Source organism: Lynx canadensis, chromosome D2, assembly GCF_007474595.2.
Source record: "Lynx canadensis isolate LIC74 chromosome D2, mLynCan4.pri.v2, whole genome shotgun sequence".
In the NCBI taxonomy this organism is placed as follows: Eukaryota; Metazoa; Chordata; class Mammalia; order Carnivora; family Felidae; genus Lynx; species Lynx canadensis.
In genome coordinates this window covers 52,978,792-52,997,721 of record NC_044313.2, presented here as the reverse complement: position 1 = coordinate 52,997,721, position 18,930 = coordinate 52,978,792, and the positions used below count along the sequence as shown (strand labels likewise).

At 37.4% G+C, this 18,930-nt stretch overlaps 1 protein-coding gene and 1 long non-coding RNA gene across 3 annotated transcripts in view; one reads left to right on the top strand and one right to left on the bottom strand.

Annotated features, from left to right (window-relative positions):
• VCL (vinculin) overlaps positions 1 to 18,930 on the top strand; it is a 110,275-nt gene that overhangs the window by 43,695 nt on the left and 47,650 nt on the right. The gene's annotated exons all lie outside the window — the stretch shown is intronic.
• On the bottom strand, positions 8,663 to 17,683 carry LOC115526972. Its single transcript, XR_003972814.1, has 3 exons — positions 17,671 to 17,683; positions 12,222 to 12,226; positions 8,663 to 9,104 (listed from the first exon to the last, which is right to left on the bottom strand). It is a non-coding gene; the product is annotated as an uncharacterized LOC115526972 (long non-coding RNA).

Genomic DNA, 18,930 nt, shown 5'->3' with positions numbered 1-18,930 from the left:
GTAAGATGTATTATAAGTTATTTATTAGTAGTAATAAAATAGCCACATTTGTAAATGCTTTACTTGGGGGTATGTCATACATGTGGGTTTTATTCTTCTGTGTTATCATGGAGGAACAAAGGTGGAAAGCTGCTGCAGAGAAATTTTTTAAAAATGCTTTAAGAAGGGGGCACCTGGCTGGCTCAATTTGTGGAGCATGTGACTCTTGATCTTGGGGTTGTGAGTTTAAGCCCCATGCTGGGTGTAGAGATTGCTTGAAAACAATCTTTAAAAAAAAAAAAACAGAAGTAAAAAGATGCTTTAAAAAGTTTGAAATTAAAGAGCTGTAATGCAGACTGACTTTCACTATATAATAGGAATTCAGAGAAAGTGCTATTGTGGTAAGTAGGAATAGTAGAAAGAAGCTTCCTGTGGGAAATGGAACTTGGGAAGATGGATGTGGGGAAAAGGAAAATACTCTGGGTGGAATGAATTGCATGAGCAAGTCATGAGGCCTGTGAGGAGAGGGACAGTCATGTTGGGAGTAGTAGGGGCTGAGCTAAGTTCTGCCAGGTGATAAAGGCCCTTGAAAGCCAGGCAGAGGAACTTGGAATTGAGTAGCAGAGAAGCTCTCCAGTTCTTGAGCAGTAAGATGACAAGCTGGAAGTGATTTTCCAGAGTTCATAGCCAAATACTGGATGAATAATAGGTGCTAGTGGAGGAAAGAAAGTAAGCTATGTGAACCTACCAGATCCATTTTCTGTCAGTGTGGATTTACTTCAGATGGATTCCTTATAGGTAAATGTTTATGGCAAACTATTTTATTTGCCTTGGAAAAATTGCTGTTGTAGTGTGCATGGAATTTCATTCTTATTTCTGCAATGGAACAGAAATGAAAAGGAGGGGTGCCTGGGTGGCTTAGTTGGTTAAGCGTCCGACTTCGGCTCAGGTCATGAAGTCGCAGTTTGTGAGTTCAAGCCCTGCGTCAGGCTCTGTGCTGACAGCTCAGAGCCTGGAGCCTACTTTGGATTCTGTGTCTCCCTGTCTGTCTGCCCCTCCTCTGCTCGTGCTCTATCTCTCTGTGTGTCTCAATAATAAATAAATGTTAAAAAAATAAAAAATAAATAAATGAAAAGGAAGGCAGTTTATGGACCCTGTATAAGAGTGTTCAGTATCTGAATGTATCAAAATGTGTCACTTGTGAGGTGGTCTAGTGCTATGAACTCCTTAAAAAGGGCATCAGTGGCTTTGTTTGTTGGCAGGCAAATGATAGTTTCATGTAGAACTGCAAAGTGTTGCCAGTTTCTGTCTCAGTGCTGCTCTGAACAGTCTGCTTGAAATCATTCACCAGCTTGGATTATTTTTGAAACATATTGTGATGTCTAGGCCTATTGAATAAAAGAATGTTACTAAAATACTGTGTGAAAGGGCTTATGTACTGTTGACAATCTGCATGATTAGCATTAATCATATTTCCTAGAAAATTACCTTGTTTTAACTCTTAAAAACTTTATTAGTTAAGCACAATTTTACCTTGGTTGATACTCATGTCCTACAAAGAAGACGTTTGAAAAAGATTGAAACATGCTTACATTTAATTTAGATCTCTTTGACCTAAAGTAGTAGTGTCATATTTTTAGATCACCAGCCTGTATATTTAGCTTTTTCTTTGCTTATGATCTTGAACACTCAAAATAATCTGTGATGAAATTTGTATTTTTAAATGTTCTTCTCAATGAACGTGCCCAGAATATTTCTTTTTAGAATTAATTCTTTGATTATACCACTCAATGCACTTTGCTTATCTGGGCCTAATGTGCGATTCTAATGCTTTATTTTTTTAACTTGAGTTTTTTTTGTGTGTGTGTGTGTGTGTGTGATTATTTCCATTGCTATTTAAGAGAAGATTTGTGTCTCAACATAGATGACCAAGGTTCTGTGAGACTATTCACATCTGCCAGCTGACTTGCTTCATTTTTGACCTAGAGCAAACACCCAAACTTTAAATAGTTCACCTTTGAACTTGCCATATTAAACATATTTGGGTACTACTGTTTTTCAGGGACTTTTTAAAAAAAATTGTTTTTTAATGTTTATTTATTTTTGAGACAGAGAGAGACAGAGCGTAAACAGGGGAGGGGCAGAGAGAGAAGGAGACATAGAATCTGAAGCAGGCTCCAGGCTCTGAGCTGTCAGCACAGAGCCTGACGTGGGGCTCAAACTCATCAACTGATGAGATCATGACCTGAGCCGAAGTCAGATGCTCTACTGACTGAGCCCACCCAGGCGCCCCTTCAGGGACTTTCTTAAACAAAAATGGTTTAACTTTTGAGTCTTGTCAATAATGAACTCTGAGTCAGTATTATTGATTTGCAGAAGAGTTCTAAACAGTTTGGCAAAGATTTGATCCTTGGTTTACTTTGTATACCCTTTATGATTAAGAAATCATACACAATTTTAATGTGTAATTCTTTGGCTTCGATTTCTAGAGAGTAATCAAAATCATATGATTGAAAGGAACTCAAGGGACCAAGGGAACTCACCTTTTTGAAAAGCATATTATTGGGCCAGGTACTTATGTATTTTCATTTTCTCATGTAATTCTGAGAACATCAACTTCAGGATATTAATAAAGTAATTCTACAGGTAAAAAACTGAGGCCTGACAAACTTTAACTCACCCAAGGTTGGCTCAGCTTGTATGTGGCAGGACATGTTTCCTATTGGTGGTTTCATGGCTTCTTCTGAATCCACGGTCTTTCCACAATCTGACCTTCCATGAGGGTCATGTAGTCCATCGTCCTCTCTAAGGCAGTGCTACTTTTATACCACTCTTAGAAGATAACAGTTTACACTTTTCCTAAGTATTTCCAGAGAAGGAATATTACATGTGTAATTTGTGATGTATTGTGATGTCTTGCAACTCTTAAGCTATAAAGAAGTTAAATTCATAACATTTTAAAGTTAAAAGGAATCCTAGAGATTATTTAATCCAACTGCTTTATTTTATAGATGAATTGAGGTCATTGTCTATGTCAGCCCTACTGCCCCAAACCAAACACTATAAATAATTAGACACAGGTATTCCCTTAATTATTACCTTGACTGTCCATAAATAGGTCAAGTCCCAAATCAAGAAGTTCTCAAGATTGAAAAATTTTTTCCCACATCTGTTTAAAATCTTTATTGCTCTTTCCTTAGTACAGCAAAAGAACCTTATAAAAATAGCTCCATTTCTTGAGCACCTTTTGTGAACTGGATATTTTAAGTTGTACTATTATGATTTTTTAATGTTTATTTTTGAGAGAGAGAGAGAGTGAGAGAGAGAGTACATGTTCATGGGGGGAACAGCAGAGAGAGGGAGAGAGAGAATCCCAAGCAGGCTGCAGAGCTTGACCTGAGCTGAAATCAAGAGTCAGATGCTTACTGACTGAGCCATCTAGGTGGCCCTAAGTTGTATTATTTAATTCATCTCATCTTGCAGTTGAGGAAGCTACGACTCGGAGAAGCTCAGTAACTTGTTGCAAAGTCACCCAATACATCAATGTCAGAGGTAGGATTCAAACCCTGGACTGACTCCCAGGCTGTGCTCATTCCGATATGCTAAGACTCTTTTTCTGTCTTCATTATAAGAACTCCTTATAACATAATTACTGTGATGCTTAAATGTATGAGATATTGAATGTGAAAGTACCTGGGGGAGGGGGGAAAGACATTGGTGATTATTACCCTCCTTCCTTGGCTTCTCAATCTTTTTTTCTTATTCATTTTCTTCAAATAAAGTTAGTTGCTTTTTAAACTTTACTCAGAGAAAAATTTCCCCTCATTTATTGTTGCCTGTAGTAAGGTCTTTTAAAAAAACCCAAAAAACTAAAAACATGATTGCTTGTTTTTATTTAAAGTTCTTTCTGTATCTATTGAGATGATAATGCAATTTTTATCCATTACTTGATAAGATAGTCTCTGGTCTACTACATGAATATCAATTTTCTGCGATAAACCCTGCTTGGTTGTGATTTAAAAAAGAAAATGCAGTGCTAAATTCAATTTGCTAATATTTTTGAAGGATATTGCTTCTTTGTTCATGGGGTGTCTTGATCTATAATTTTCTTGTTCTGTTCTTATCTGGTTCTGGTGTCAAGGTTATTTTAACTTCATGATATAAGAGCTTTTTCTAGTCTTTGAAACAGTTTACAGAAAATAAAGATTATCTGTTTTTTGAAAGTTTGGCCAAACTTACACGTAAAACTCTGGGTCTAGTGTCTTTGAGAGAAAGAAACTTGATTATTCATTGTCTTTTTTTTTTTTTTTTTTTTTTTGTAACTCAGGTTTTAAATTCATTTTGAGTCAACTTTGGGCTTTTTTTTTGTTTTGAGTCAACTTTGATAATCTGATACTTTTCTAAGAAATTATCCATTCACCTAAGCTCACAAGTTTGTTAGTATGAAGTTCATAATAACCTATTATTATTTTTCATCTGAGTTACGTCTCTAGTTATATCACTTTTTTTGTTCAGTATTATTTAGTTCTGCCTTTTTTCTTTATCACTCATTTAGAAATTTATGTTTTATTATATCCCCCCAGAATTCTTCTTTCATGTTTATTATTTACTTTAAGCTTATTATTTATTTTTTATTTAATTGAAGTATAGTTGACATACGATGTTATATTAGTTTCAGGTGTACAACATAGAGATTTGACAAGTTTATCCTTTGTGCTTGCTCATAAGTATAGGTGCCATTTGTCACCATACAACACCATTGACTTTATTTCTTATACTATAACTTTTATTCCTGTGACTTATTCATTCCATATTAAGTTTATTATTAAAATGCCTTATTTTCAATATTTCAGTCTTTATGTTCAGTCTTTTTGTTTTTAAATAAATATAGTTTAGACTCTTAATTTTGTTCTAAGTTCTACTACAAGTTTGGAAGCAGCTATAGGTACTTTTTGTTATTCAATGTATTTAAACTAAAGAAAAAGATAAAAGCAGTTCACCCATTTCTCTCACTCCCAACCCCTGCCTCTGGCAACCACCAATCTCTTCTCTGTATCTATGAGCTTGGTCGGTCAGTCGGTTGGTTGGTTGGTTGGTTGGTTGGTTATACCTCCGTCCGTCCATCCGTCCATCCATCCATCCATCCATTTGATTTATTGCTTTCACATATAAGAGAGGTGATGTGTTATTTGTCTTTGTCTGACTTATTTCACTTACCATAATTCTCTCAAGGTCCATCCATGTTGTTGCAAATAGCAAGATTTCACTCTTCATGTATATTTCATTTCATATCTATATTTCACTCACACAGACACCACAGTTTCTTTATCCATTCATCCATCAATAGATACTTAAGTTGTTTCCATATCTTGGCTATTGTAATAAGTAATACTGCAGTGAACATGGTGCATATATCTTTTCAAGTTAGTGTTTTCATTTTCTTTGGGTAAATACCCAGAAGAAGAGTTGCTGGATCATATGATAGTTATATTTTTAATTTTTTGAGAAACCTCCATAATGTTTTCCAGAGTGGCTGCACCTGTTTACATTCCCACCAACAATGTACAAGAGTTCCCTTTTCTTTACATCTTTGCCAGCATTTGTTATTTCTAGTTTTTTTGATAATAGCCGTTCTGTCTAGGTGAGGTGATCTCTCCTTGTGGTTTTGATTTGCATTTTCTTAATGATCATTGATACAGAGCATCCTTTCATGTGCCTGTTCGCCATTTGTATGTCTTCTTTGGAAAAATGTCCATTCATATTTTCTGCCCATTTTTATTTGATTTTATTTTTTATTTTTTTTCTTCAGCCCATTAAAATTTTTTTTTTAATGTTTATTTATTTTTGGAAGAGATAGCACGCATGGGGGAGGGGCAGAGAGAGAGAGAGACACAGAATCTGCAGCAGGCTCCAGGCTCTGAGCTGTCAGCACAGAGCCCGATGCGGGGCTTGAACCTCTCACAAGCTGTGAGATTATGACCTGAGCCGAAGTTGAACACTTAACCAACTGAGCCACCCAGGTGCTCCTCTTCTGCCCATTTTTAAATTGGATTGTTCGTTTTTTTGTTCTTGAGTTGTAGGAGTTCTTCATGTATTTTGGATATTAGCCCCTTATCAGATATATGATTTGCAGATATTTTCTCCTGTTCAGTAGGTTGCCTTTTCATTTGGCTGATGGCTTCCTTTGCTGTGCAGATTTTTAGTATGATGTAGTTCCACTTATTTTTGGTTTTGTTGCTTTTGCTTTTGTTGTTCAGATTAGAAAAATCATTGCCAAGACCAGTGTCAAGGAGCTTTACCACTTACGTTATCTGCTAGGAGTTTCATGGTTTCAGGTTTTATTTATTTTTTTTTTAATTTTTTTTTCAACGTTTATTTATTTTTGGGACAGAGAGAGACAGAGCATGAATGGGGGAGGGGCAGAGAGAGAGGGAGACACAGAATCGGAAACAGGCTCCAGGCTCTGAGCCATCAGCCCAGAGCCTGACGTGGGGCTCGAACTCCCGGACCGCGAGATCGTGACCTGGCTGAAGTCGGACGCTTAACCGACTGCGCCACCCAGGCGCCCCTCAGGTTTTATATTCAAGTCTTTGATCCATTTTGAGTTAATTTTTGTGAGTGATAGAAGATAGAGGTCCAGTTTTATTCTTTGGCATGTGTCTGTCCAATTTTACCAACACCATTTATTGAAGAGACTGTCCTTTCACCACTGTATATTCTTTACTTCTTTGTCATATTGACCGTATATGTGTGGGTTTATTCTGGGCTCTCCTGTTGCATTGATCTGTGTGTTTGTTTTTATGCCAGTACCATACTGTTTTAATTACTGTAGCTTTGTAACATAGTTTGAAACCAGGGAGCGTGATGCCTCCAGCATTGTTCTTCTTTCTCAAGATAGCTTTGTGTACTTGGGGTCTTTTATGGTTCCATACAAAGTTTAGGATTGTTTGTTCTATTTCTGTGAAAAATGCCACTGGAATTTTGAGAGGGATTGCATTGAATCTGTAATTGGTTTGGGTAGGATGGACATTTTAACAATAATAGTTCTTTTAATCCATGAGCATGGAACACCTTTCTGTTTGTGTCTTCTGTTTATTTCATTGATGTCTTGTTTTCAATATATAGGTCGTTCACCTCCTTGGTTAACTTAATTACTAGGTATGTTATTCTTTTTGATGCATTTGTAAATGGGATTGTGAATTTTCCAGCTATAGACATTTAATAGTTGTAATTTTGGTTGTGAATTCCTCCTTCATAATATGCTTTATTCAGGAGTATATTTAAAAAATTTCAAAAATCTTTTTACTATCTTTTTATTGTTCTATTTCTAATTTAATTGCATTTGCCCAAAACATGAATGATATAATATCAATTCTTGGAAATTCTCTTGTGATATAATATGTGGTCAGTTTTGTGTGCTATGTGTGCTTGAAAAGAAAGTATATTCTCAGGGAGCCTGGGTGACTCAGTCGGTTAAGCATCCGGCTTTGACTCAGGTCATTATCTCACAGTTCGTGCATTCAAGCCCCATGTCCAGTGTTGTGCTGGCAGCTCAGAGCCTGGAGTCTGCTTCAGATTCTATATCTCCGTCGCGCTGTCTTTCTCTCTCTCTCAAAAATAAACAAACATTAAAAATTTTTAAAAAAGAAAGTATATTCTCTTTTACTTGGGTTAGGGTTTTCTTTATATCAGTTAGGTCAGTGTATAAAATATTATTATTATTTTAAGGTTTTATTTTTAAGTAATCACTACACCCAAAGTGGGGTTTGAACCCACAACCCTGAGATCAAGAGTCGTGTGCTCTACTGACTGAGCCAGCCAGTCACCCCTAAATATTATTGATCAAACTGTTTATAGCCTTACTATTTTGTTTGTCTGAATTATCAGCTTATGATGATGTATCTTGAAATCTATAGTAATTGTGGGTTTGTCAGTTTTTCTCATAATTGTCAGTTTTAGCTTTATATATTTCAAAGCAATAGAAGTAAGTGGTTATAAGGTTATGATTAGTAAGTGGTTATAGGTTATAAGGTTATATATAGTAAGTGGTTATAAGGTTATGATTCTCCTGGGTCCTAAATTCTGTCAATTATTTTGTTATTTATAGTCCTTTTTTGAGAATGACTTTTGGCTGATGTTAGTCTACTGTTGACTTGTATCTCAAGATTTTTAAAGACCATATCTTAGAATTTGGCAGTTTTTTTCATAAGTAAAAATATTCTCTTATTGTGTCTATTCCACCTCATTTTGTGTTTAGGCATTTATACCTCTAACTCATTCATTACATTGTGCTGTAGAACAGTGACTGTCAACTTTTTTAGTGTAAGGACCATCAAATAATAATAGACTTTTGTTATTATTTGATAAGGAGTGAATAAGAACAAAAGGTGAAGTGATTTTATAATGTTTTCTGTATTTATTTTTCCCCAAACTCCAGCTGTTTAATAACAAATGCTTCCCCACCCTCACCCCATCACAGCAGCAGGAAAATCACCCATCCAATTGTGGGGGGGAGGGGTGCACTGCAGAAAGCAGGGAACAGGGAGCAGCTGGTGAAGGGCTGGTCAGGCTCCTGCCCCCCATGTCACTGACTCTTGGGAGCATCAAGTTGGGCTGGCACAGAAGCCTTTCCTCTGCCCAGCCACCAGCAGGGAGCTCCATCTAAGGGAGGCTGGGTCTCCAGCCAGAGAGCTTGAGAGGAAGCCAGGGCCGGCAGCGGGAGCAAGGGGATGAAAAGGGAAGAGACTCTGGTCTGCCACCAAGTCTGGGTCTTCTGGCTTGCCTGTGCCAAGTCCAGCTGCCAGGGGCGGGCCTTGCCCATCAAGAGGCTGCTGCCACTCACATGGACCTGGCCTCCCTGGCCTTCCTCTGAGACCTCACAGCCTCGTTGTGGGCTTTATGCTTCTCTGCCAATTTGGTGTCCTCTTGGATTTTGTGCCTCTTGCCAAATATGATCTTGTTATAAAGGTACTTCTCCTGCTTCATCATCCTGATGGCCAGGCACTTGGCTTAATTCTCCTCCTCTTGGGCCAGCCACTGCCTGTCCTCCAGCTTCACAGTGCCTGCCATCACTCTGGGCTTCTTCCCCTCCATCCTCTGCTCCTCCAGGGCTATCAGTCAGGCCTCTAATGTTTTAAAATAAAGTTTTGTTTTAGTCATCACAACAGCCTTAAGATACATTAAAAATCTACTGGTATCTGTAAGACACGCTTACTTCTATGTTCATCTGTTTCTGCTGTAATCCTAGCATGAGAGAGAGGAAGAGCCATAGGAGCCAAAGGACCTACAGGTAGCAGATTTCTTGCCTGAACTTTGCAGGCTTGGAATCTCCTCTCCCTTATCAGATGTCAGATTTGAACAGGGGGTGAAGGCAGTGGGGAGAAAGACTATGACTAGTCATTCAGGCTTTAAAGGATTCAGAGGGTATGACTCATACTCTACCTTTCAAATAAGTGGCCTGCCAAAACTTGAAGAGCATGTGGCTTGGACAGAGGTGACACTTCTCATCCGCCTTGCCCACGTGCCACTTCCTTTTCAGTTATCTGTTGGCTCTGGCAGAATCCTGTTTTGTTTGAAGGTGAAGTGAAAACTGGTCGCATACTCTCCTACTCTCATCTGAAATAAAAGAATTTAGTGAGCCTGTGGTGTTGGTATCTCAATGTACATATTCTAGCAAAAAGAGGTTGGTGTGGCCCTTGAAAGGCTTTGAATGTTTTAAGTATGATTCACTGTGGTTTTTAATTTTAGTTTTGGGTGTATACATGCAGTGTCCTGTGCTATCACTGAGTTAGGAAAGGGATAGGAATAATTCGTGGATGAGGCCTGTAGGATCTTTAAATCTGGGAGCACAGGGTTGGAACAGCCTGTTTTAGTGTTATCACACAGTGTACACGTGGGTGAGTGGCTGCTGTGTACTTGCTACATGAACTAGATTAAAGTTTGTCATTGTACTCTGTGTTCCTGACTCCCTCCTAAAAACTGTAACTATTCTTGTGGCCTTCACTCAGGTTTCTAGATGACTAATGGCTGAGGATCCTTGACCTTTCTCAAAATGGTAACACTGGGACCAAAGCATATTGGCTAGTCCTAGTTCTGGGATGCCACAGGATGAATCTACTTTTGCTATTTCAAAGTAAAATTTATGCCAAATGGCCAGTATATAAAAGAAAAGTTTATTTTCACACAACTCCCTGAGTCTTTTGTGATCTTCACATTATTTTTATTATTACTTTTTAATCCTATGTATATAAGATCTGAGGATGAAATGAATGGATTATTTCAAATAGGCAGTACTTCCTATTTGAGGGATACTAGAAAGGCTGAACTGCCAGTTGCTGGTGGCTGGAATTTCACTGGAGCTTGTTCCTCAGGTTAACAATTTAAACGCTTAAATGCCTGGTGAAGGGAGAATTTTTGACGCCTCAGCAGTCATTTTCACTCATCATACTTGTGGCTGAGACTAGGCTCTAAATATGGGAAAGCAGAGAGAGTTTGAGAGCCTGACCCTTACCCTACCCCCTGGCATCTCTCTCAGGCCTGGACTTTAATATTCCTTTCAAATGAGACCATATATATAGTCATAGAGAAAAAGGAGCCTTAAAAGGTGTTTTTCATGCAATTAAAATTATTAAATGTAAACACTTAAGTCTATACCAACCATTTTTATGACCCTGTTTTGGCATTTCTTCATTTTTAAATATGATGGACTTCTCAAACTTGGAAGTGATCTGGGCCTTTCTTGACCTCTGAGAGACCCTACCTAGATGGCAAGGAAAGGAAAGCCTCAACAGGGATTAAGATGAGAGAAGGAATAGTCTTGACAGGCCGTTTTGCCTGCCAAATACTTATGTCAAGGCTAACCTGGTTGGTAATGGCAGTGGTGGAGGTGCTGGGCGCAGTGGCCACAGTAGGGAAAGCCTCACTGACCAGTTGATTGTGTTTTCTTTCTTTTGTCTGTTACCTTCCCATTTTGCAAATGTTGTTTTATGTGATTGGACATGCTTGTGGCCTAACCATCTCTCTCTCTTGAAAGGACAAGACCCAAAATGTATGCTTCTTTGGGTGTGCTCCAGGGTAATCCGACTTCCATGAAATCAAATTTTCAGGTGTTCTTCTCCATAGCACTTCAGTCTTTGGCAAACAGAATGCATTTGTGTGTGTGTGTATGTGTGTGTGTGTGTGATAGTATGTATAACCTAAATGGCTGTACTTACTAAGTTCAGATTAAAAAATTTTATTTTAAATATTTATTTATTTTTTGGGGGGGGGTACAGAGAGAGAGGGAGACACAGAATTCGAAGCAAGCTCCAAGCTCTGAGCTGTCAGCACAGAGCCCGATGCGGGGCTCAAAGTCATGGACCGCGAGATTATGACCTGAGCTGTAGTCGGACACCTAACCCACTGAGACACCCAGGCACCCCAGTTCAGATTTTATCAGTGAATTTGATATAGGATTGTTCCCCCCCACACCTGACCACCCCAACATATTTTTTTAAGGTGAGGTATAGTTTCACTTGTTGAATGTTTCAGAGAGGTTTTCAGTTAAAAAAATTTTTTTTTAATGTTTATTTATTTTTGAAGGAGAGAGAGACAGAGTGTGAATGGGGGCGGGGCAGAGCGAGAGGGAGACACAGAATCCAAAGCAGGCTCCAGGCTCCGAGCTGTCAACACAGAGCCCAACACAGGGCTTGAACTCATGAGCTGTGAGATCATGACCTGAGCCAAAGACTGACAGGACACCCAACCGACTGAGCCACCCAGGCACCCCATTTAGTTTTATATTATGGAGCGGTATATGTCTAAATAGGCCTATCAGACTGTCTCCCTGACATTATTTTGTTCCAGGGCACTCTCTTTTTCCCTCTGCTGAATCAGTGAGCTGGGATTTGCTGGTTGATTTTTTTTTTTTTTTTACAGAAGCAGATGGGAGATTGTTTGGTTTCAGAGTGAATGAGTTATCTGTACTTAGTGATAGTAGGCTGCCCTCTCTGGTCAAACCACACCTATGGCAAATGCATGGTATTTTTCACAGAAAGAACTGTGTGTGTGTGTGTGTGTGTGTGTGTGTGTGTGTGTGTGTGTGTGTGTGAGAGAGAGAGAGAGAGAGAGAGAGAGAGAGGAAGGGATGGTAAGAGAGAGAGGGAATATTATCCCATTGGAAAAACAACTCCCAAGATGCTGTGAAGAGGATCATCTTTATAAGTAGTGCTGAGCTTCTGAGGCAGGAACAATGTTGTCTCCACCTTCTCTATCACCACTTTCCTAATTTCCCAAGTAAAAAGGACTACTTCTACTTTTATGTCCCCTTATCCTCTGCTGGAGGTACTTCTAAATACTAATTTATATTTGTTTGTTTACATGTATGTCTCCTCCTACCAAAGTTGTAACCCCTTAAAAGTAGGGACTTAAAAATACTTTCTTTTTTAAAAAAAAATTTTTTTAACGTTTATTTTTGAGAAGAGAGAGACAGAGCATGAGCTGGGGAAGAGAGAGAAGAAAGAGGGAGACACAGAGTCTGAAACTGGCTCCAGGCTCTGAGCTGTCAGCACAGAGCCCGATGCGGGGCTCGAACTAACGGACTGCAAGATCATGACCTGAGTTGAAGTCGGACGCTCAACCGACTGAGCCACCCAGGCACCCCTTAAAAATACTTTCTATTCCTGGGTATCTTATAGCATGTAGTAGGTCCTCAATATGTTAGATGAACAGATGGATGAAGAATTAAATTCAAGTAATTTAAGAGTGGGTGCATTCTGGTAGAAGCTTTAAAAATGACTTAAGGTAATCTTTATAATTTCTGGATCTGTTTTTCTCTTATATTTCTTAAATTAAAAATTCAGCATAAACTTAAGCTTGATAAAGTGATCACTGAAATCACATGGAACTGAGTAGTTTGGGATCTTTATATATCTTAAATTGTATCAAGTTATATCATGTGTAATTCTGGAGAGAATGGATTTAGTAGGTTATGAGTGAACATATTTTGGGTCCTGTGAGGCTGTCATTAGTCCATTGATCTAAAGCATAAGAATTTTCTATTAATTTATGTTGAAGACTCAAAGGCAGAGAGAAGTTTTAACTTGTGATACACTTGATTGATTTAAAGTATCTAAATCAATATTATTAGGATAGAGTCAAGATATATAATTATTTAGGAAACAGACCTTTTTCCTATTGTCATTCTCTGAAATGCTTTTTAAAAATTTTGGATTTGTGTTAAAAAGGAGATTGGGGCACCTGGGTGGCTCAGTCGGTTGAGCATCCGACTTCAGCTCAGGTCATGATCTTGTGTTTTGTGAGGTCAAGCTCTACGTGGAGTTTTGTGCTGACTGCTTTGGAGCCTGAAGCCTGCTTCCTAATTCTGTGTCTCCCTCTTTCTCGGCCCCTCCCCCACTTGCTCTCTGTCTCTCTGTCTCTCAAAAATAAACATTTTTTAAAAATTAAAAAAAAAAGACTTAAAAAAAGTAGGAGATCACTTTAAGAAGTGAGGCAGCTTGAATGTTTAAAATCTCATTTTCCGCAGACGAAAGAGACTTCTGTCTGTTTCTGACTACTGGTTAGTCATGGTGGGATTTGTTTGGCCTTTATGAATGCCATTAAATTTTAATGTACAGATCAGATGTCTTATTGTAGAAAAATGGTACAGTGTCTGTTTTAGACCTATCAGTTTACCACACAAGGGAACCATTAGTGGAGAATCAAATTGATTCCTGCAAAGCCTTTTGATTTCATCATCTTTTTTCTGTTTCTTTTCTCCATGATGGTTATTCCTTTCATTTACTTATTTTTGTTTTTTTATTTTTTTTCCAAATTTGAAACACTTAGGCAGTAATCGAATCCTTGCAAGTAGGTGTAGTACAACAGTTGCATTCTGTGATTCTTGTTTGTTTGCTTTAATTTCATCAGGGTTCATGTCACCTGGGAACAAAACCAAGTTTTGTGACTTTTTAAAGTTAATGATCTCTATGGGTGAAAATTCCTGATTGCCTATACTGGGTGAAAATTCATTTATTTACTCATTCAGCAAATATTTACTGAACATTTGTTATGTGTTGGGCATTCTCTGAAGACATTAATGAACAAGATAGACAAGGTTCTTAGCCTTGTTGAACTTAAAGTCTTGTGGGAAATAGAGAAAACTAAACTGAGAGGGTGTGAGCAGTCTCATGGGAGCACATAGGAGGTGTACCTGTAGATTTGGGATGGTTTCCTGATAGAAGAGTCATTTAAAGGCAGGGTCTAAGAGAGTAAGTAGTGGTTAGGGGGGAGAGAGAGGGGGGAGAGAGAGGTGTTTGAATTCGAGGGAATGGATATGAAATATCTTGAAGCAAGATGCCAGTGCTCTTTAACTAAATGTCTTCAATGAGTGGTTGGCTGTCCCTAAAGGTCTTTTGAAATATTTCTCTTGAATATTTTAAAGTTTTCATTGAAACATTTTTATTTATTTTAATTCCAGTGTAAACATACAGTGCTATGTTAGTTTCAGGTGTGCAATGTAATAATTCAACACTTCCATACATTACCCAGTGCTCCTCATCACAAGTGCACTCCTTAATCCCCATCACTTATTTCACCCATCCCCCAACCCACTTCCCCTCTGGTAATCATCAGTTTGTACTTAACAGTTAAGAGTCTGTTTCTTGGCTTCTCTCTCTCACTCTTTTTCCCCTTGCTCGTTAGTTTTGTTTCTTAAATTACATAAACATTTAAAAATAAGTGTAACTAGTTTTACAGCATGTATTTTCTGCCATATTGTGTATTATATACCTGTCTTAAATGTTTCCATGTAATCTGGCTCATTTGATTTATGGAAAGCATCTGCCATTAATCATTGGCAAAGCCAGTTCTCACTGTCTATCTAGCCAGCTGGATCAAATTTACTTTTTTCAACTTCACTTTTAAAATAGTTCTTGCTTTAGTCAATTGTCTTTTAAACATATTTAAATAATATAATTTTTAATATTTACTCAGTACTTAACATTGTGTTATTTATAACCTCTTGTCTTTTGTTAGTTGTCATTTTTTTCTGTGAATCCAAATTTCCATCTGGTATAATTTTCCTTCTTCCTGAAGGATTTCCTTTAACATATCCTATAGTTCAGGTTTGCTGATGATGAATTCTTTCAGCTTTTATATACCTGAAAAAATCTTTATTTCACCTTAATTTTTGAAATGTGTTTTTTTTGGGGTGTAGATTTTTAGATTGATGTTTTTTTTTTTTTCTTTCAGTACTTTGCTTTCACTGTCTTATGGCTTGCATTGTTTCTAGCAAGAAGTCTGTTGTTATTGTTTGTCCTTTTGTATATAAAGTGTCATTTTTCTCTGACTACTTTAAATATTTTCTTTTCAACCTTGGTTTTGAGCAATTTCCTTATGATGTGTGTAGTTCTCTTCATGCTTTTTGTGTTTGGCATTTATTGAGCTTCTTGGACCTGCAGCTTTATAGTGTTCATTAAAAAAATTTTTTTTATGTCATCCTCTCTTCAAATACTGTTTTCTCTTTCCCCCTTTTCTCTCCTTTGGAGATTCAAATTGCACATGTATTAGGCTGCTTTGAGTTGTACCACATCTCACTGATGATGTTAATTTTTTCAAGTCTTTTTTTTTTTCTTTCTGTTTCATTTTGGATAATTTTACTTGCTATGACTTGAATTTCACTGATCTTTTTTTCATGCAATATCTTATCTGTTAGTAATTTATAAAGTCTGTTTTTGTATCTGAGACACATCTCCAGTTATTGAGTCTTGTTCTTATATCTTTTATTTATCTATTTAATGTACTCAATCTTTCCTTTAGCTTTTGAGCATATGGAATACTGTTATAATAATGGTTTTAACGTTCTTGTCTATTAATTTTGTCATATGTGTCATTTCTGGGTTGTTTTTGAATGATTTCTTTTCATTGTGGGTGGTGTTTTCATGCCTATTTGTATGCCTGGTAAATTTCAGTTGGCGGACAGTATCATATTACTGTTGTAACAGACACAACATTATCTTCCAGTTCTGGAGGTCAGAAGTCCAAAATGGGTTAATAGAGTTGTGTTTCTTCTGAAGATTCTAGGAAATAATCCATTTCTTTGCCTTTTCCAGCTTCTGGAAGCTGCCCCAATTTTTTGGCTTGTAGCCCTGCATCTCTCTTACTTCTTCTGTCATTATATCTTTCTGCTTCTGCTGTTACATCATTGTGAAATAATACCTTCAATGTGCGATAAAATAGCTGTCAACCTAGAAATCTGTACTACAGAAATAGTCTTTGAAGTAGGAGGACAAAATAGATATTTTCGAACAAACAAAAATGGATACATATTGTTATCAGCATTCTCTTAGTAGAGAAAATTCTAAAGAATGCAATTCAGACAAAGTCAGATGATTCTAGATGTAAGGCCTGAGATATAAGAGGGAATGATTAACCAAAATATGGGACAATTTGTTGGTAAATATAAACAAACTTTGACTTACATAGTATAACAATGTAATATCTAATGAGTTATAAAGGTTAAAATGAAAGATAGGACATATTATACATGAAAACAACATAAACATAAACCAAAACTTGGAAACAGTAGCATAAAGGTCAGGAAAGGGATGATTGGGAATTAAACATGCTAAGATCATTCTTTGGGAAGGAGGTAGAAATATTGACTAATTTTAGATTTTCATGAGACTGATGCACTGCCAACTGTGCTAAGAGGACAGCTTTTATTTTAGATTAAAAAAAATTTTGGGGGGGGGCACCTGGGTGGCTCAGTCGGTTGAGCGTCCAACTTCGGCTCAGGTCATGATCTCACGGTCTGTGAGTTCGAGCCCCACGTCGGGCTGTGTGTCGACAGCTTGGAGCCTGGAGCCTGTTTCGGATTTTGTGTCTCCCTCTCTCTCTGACCCGCCCCCGTTCATGATCTGTCTCTCTTTGTCTCGAAAAAATAAATAAACATTAAAAAAAAATTAAAAAAAATTTTTTTTAACATTTATTTTTTGAGAGACAGAGTGTGAGTGGGAAAGGGACAGAGAGAGAGAGAGAGAGAGAGAGAGAGAGAGAGAGTCACAGATTCTGAAGCAGGCTCCAGGCTCTGAGCTGTCAGCACAGAGCCCGAGGCAGGGCTCGAACTCATGAACCGCGAGATCATGACCTGAGCCGAAGTCGGACGCTTAACCAACTGAGCCACCCAGGCGCCCCTATTTTAGATTTTTAATGTGCCAAGTATGCATGCTAAAATATTTAAGGTGACCACAAAAAGAACAGAGTATATAACCTTTAAGGGAATAAGAAAAAGATAGAAAAAACTAGCACCCCCCCCACACCTGCCAACAAAAGATAAAATAAGGAAAAAAGAAAAAAAAATGAATTAAAATTACAGGCCATAAAGAAAATAAATAATAAGATATGAAAATAATCCTAAGTATATCAGTAATATTAATGAATTTAAGTGGGCTGAATTACTAAGTTAAAAGTTCCTAGCTGGATAAAAAATCTGTAGCTATATGATATTTATAAAAGACATCTAAAACATAATGACAGTGGGGCGCCTGTGTGGCTCAGCTGGTTGAGTGTCTGACTCTTGATTTTGGCTCAGGTCATGATCCCAGGGTCATGGGATCGAGCCCTGAGTGGGGTTCCATGTGATGAGCCCATGTTGGGCATGGAGCCTGCTTGTGATTCTTTCTCTCTTTCCCTCTGCCCCTGCCCCGCTTGCACTCCTTTTCTCAAAAAAAGAAAAAAGAAATTTGTACATGAATGTTAGCAGCATTATTCATAATTCCCAAAAGATGGAAACAACCCAGATGTCCATCAACACATGGATGGATAATCAGATTTTCAAAGCTGAATAAAATAGTATTCAGCTATGAAAAAGAGCAAACTAGTAACACATATACTATAACCTGGATGAACTTTGAAAACATTTATGCTCAGTGAAAGAAGCCAGACACAGAAGGTCGCATAGTACATGATTCTTTTTATATGATATATCCAGAATAGGTAAATTCATGGAGACAGAAGGCAGATTAGGGGTTACCAGGGGATGGGGGAAGAGGGAAATGGGGAGTGATTACATAATGAGTTCAGGCTGCATTTCTGAGGTGATAAAAGTTTTGACCCAAGAGAGGGGTGGTAGTTGCTCGGCATTGTGAATATACTAAATGCCATTGAATGGTACTGTTTAGAGTGACTGATTGCATGTTATGTGACTTTCACCTTAATAAAAAACTATGTTGTGATCTAATTTTGGTCTTTCATATTGATGAAGATAAACTTAAGTTTGATTATATACCAAGTTGTTGAGACTGTGAGGAAATAGGTACTCTCAACTATTGTGTTATGTAAGTATGTAAGTACTTAAAGAATGTAAGTAACTTCTGTGATTGGCAATATGGCAACATTTGTCAAAATTCTAAGTGTCTGTACCTTTGACTCAGCAATTCCATTTCTGGACTGTGTCTTACAGATACATACATTTTAAAATGATATTTTTCAAGGTGATTTATTGTAGCAGGCTAATGAATTATGGACTAGTTGTATAGTTATATTAAAGAATGAGGAGGCTCTTTATGTACTTTTATTAGAACATTTCTCAGGTAAATTAGGTGGAAAAAGCCGAATGCAGAGAGTATGAATAGTATGATCCTATTTGTATAAAAAAGTAGAAGCCTGTCTTTGTTTCTGGATGCATAAATGTTTTATTTTAAAGAATACAGAGGAAACGCGTAACATTAATTGCAAGTAGATGGAATTTGAATGTCTGGGAGATAGTGGAAAGAAGGTGATTTTTCACTGTCTTTCATATATAGGACTATACATATTCTATATAACTTAAAGTTAAATTAAAGATTTAATTTAAAAGTTAAAAAGGAACAGTAAACAACCAGGCCTCTAAGAGTGATCCAAAGCCACATCAGTGAGGTTCTGTTCTTCATTGATTTCATTCATTCATTCATTTATTCTGTATGATCAGGTTGT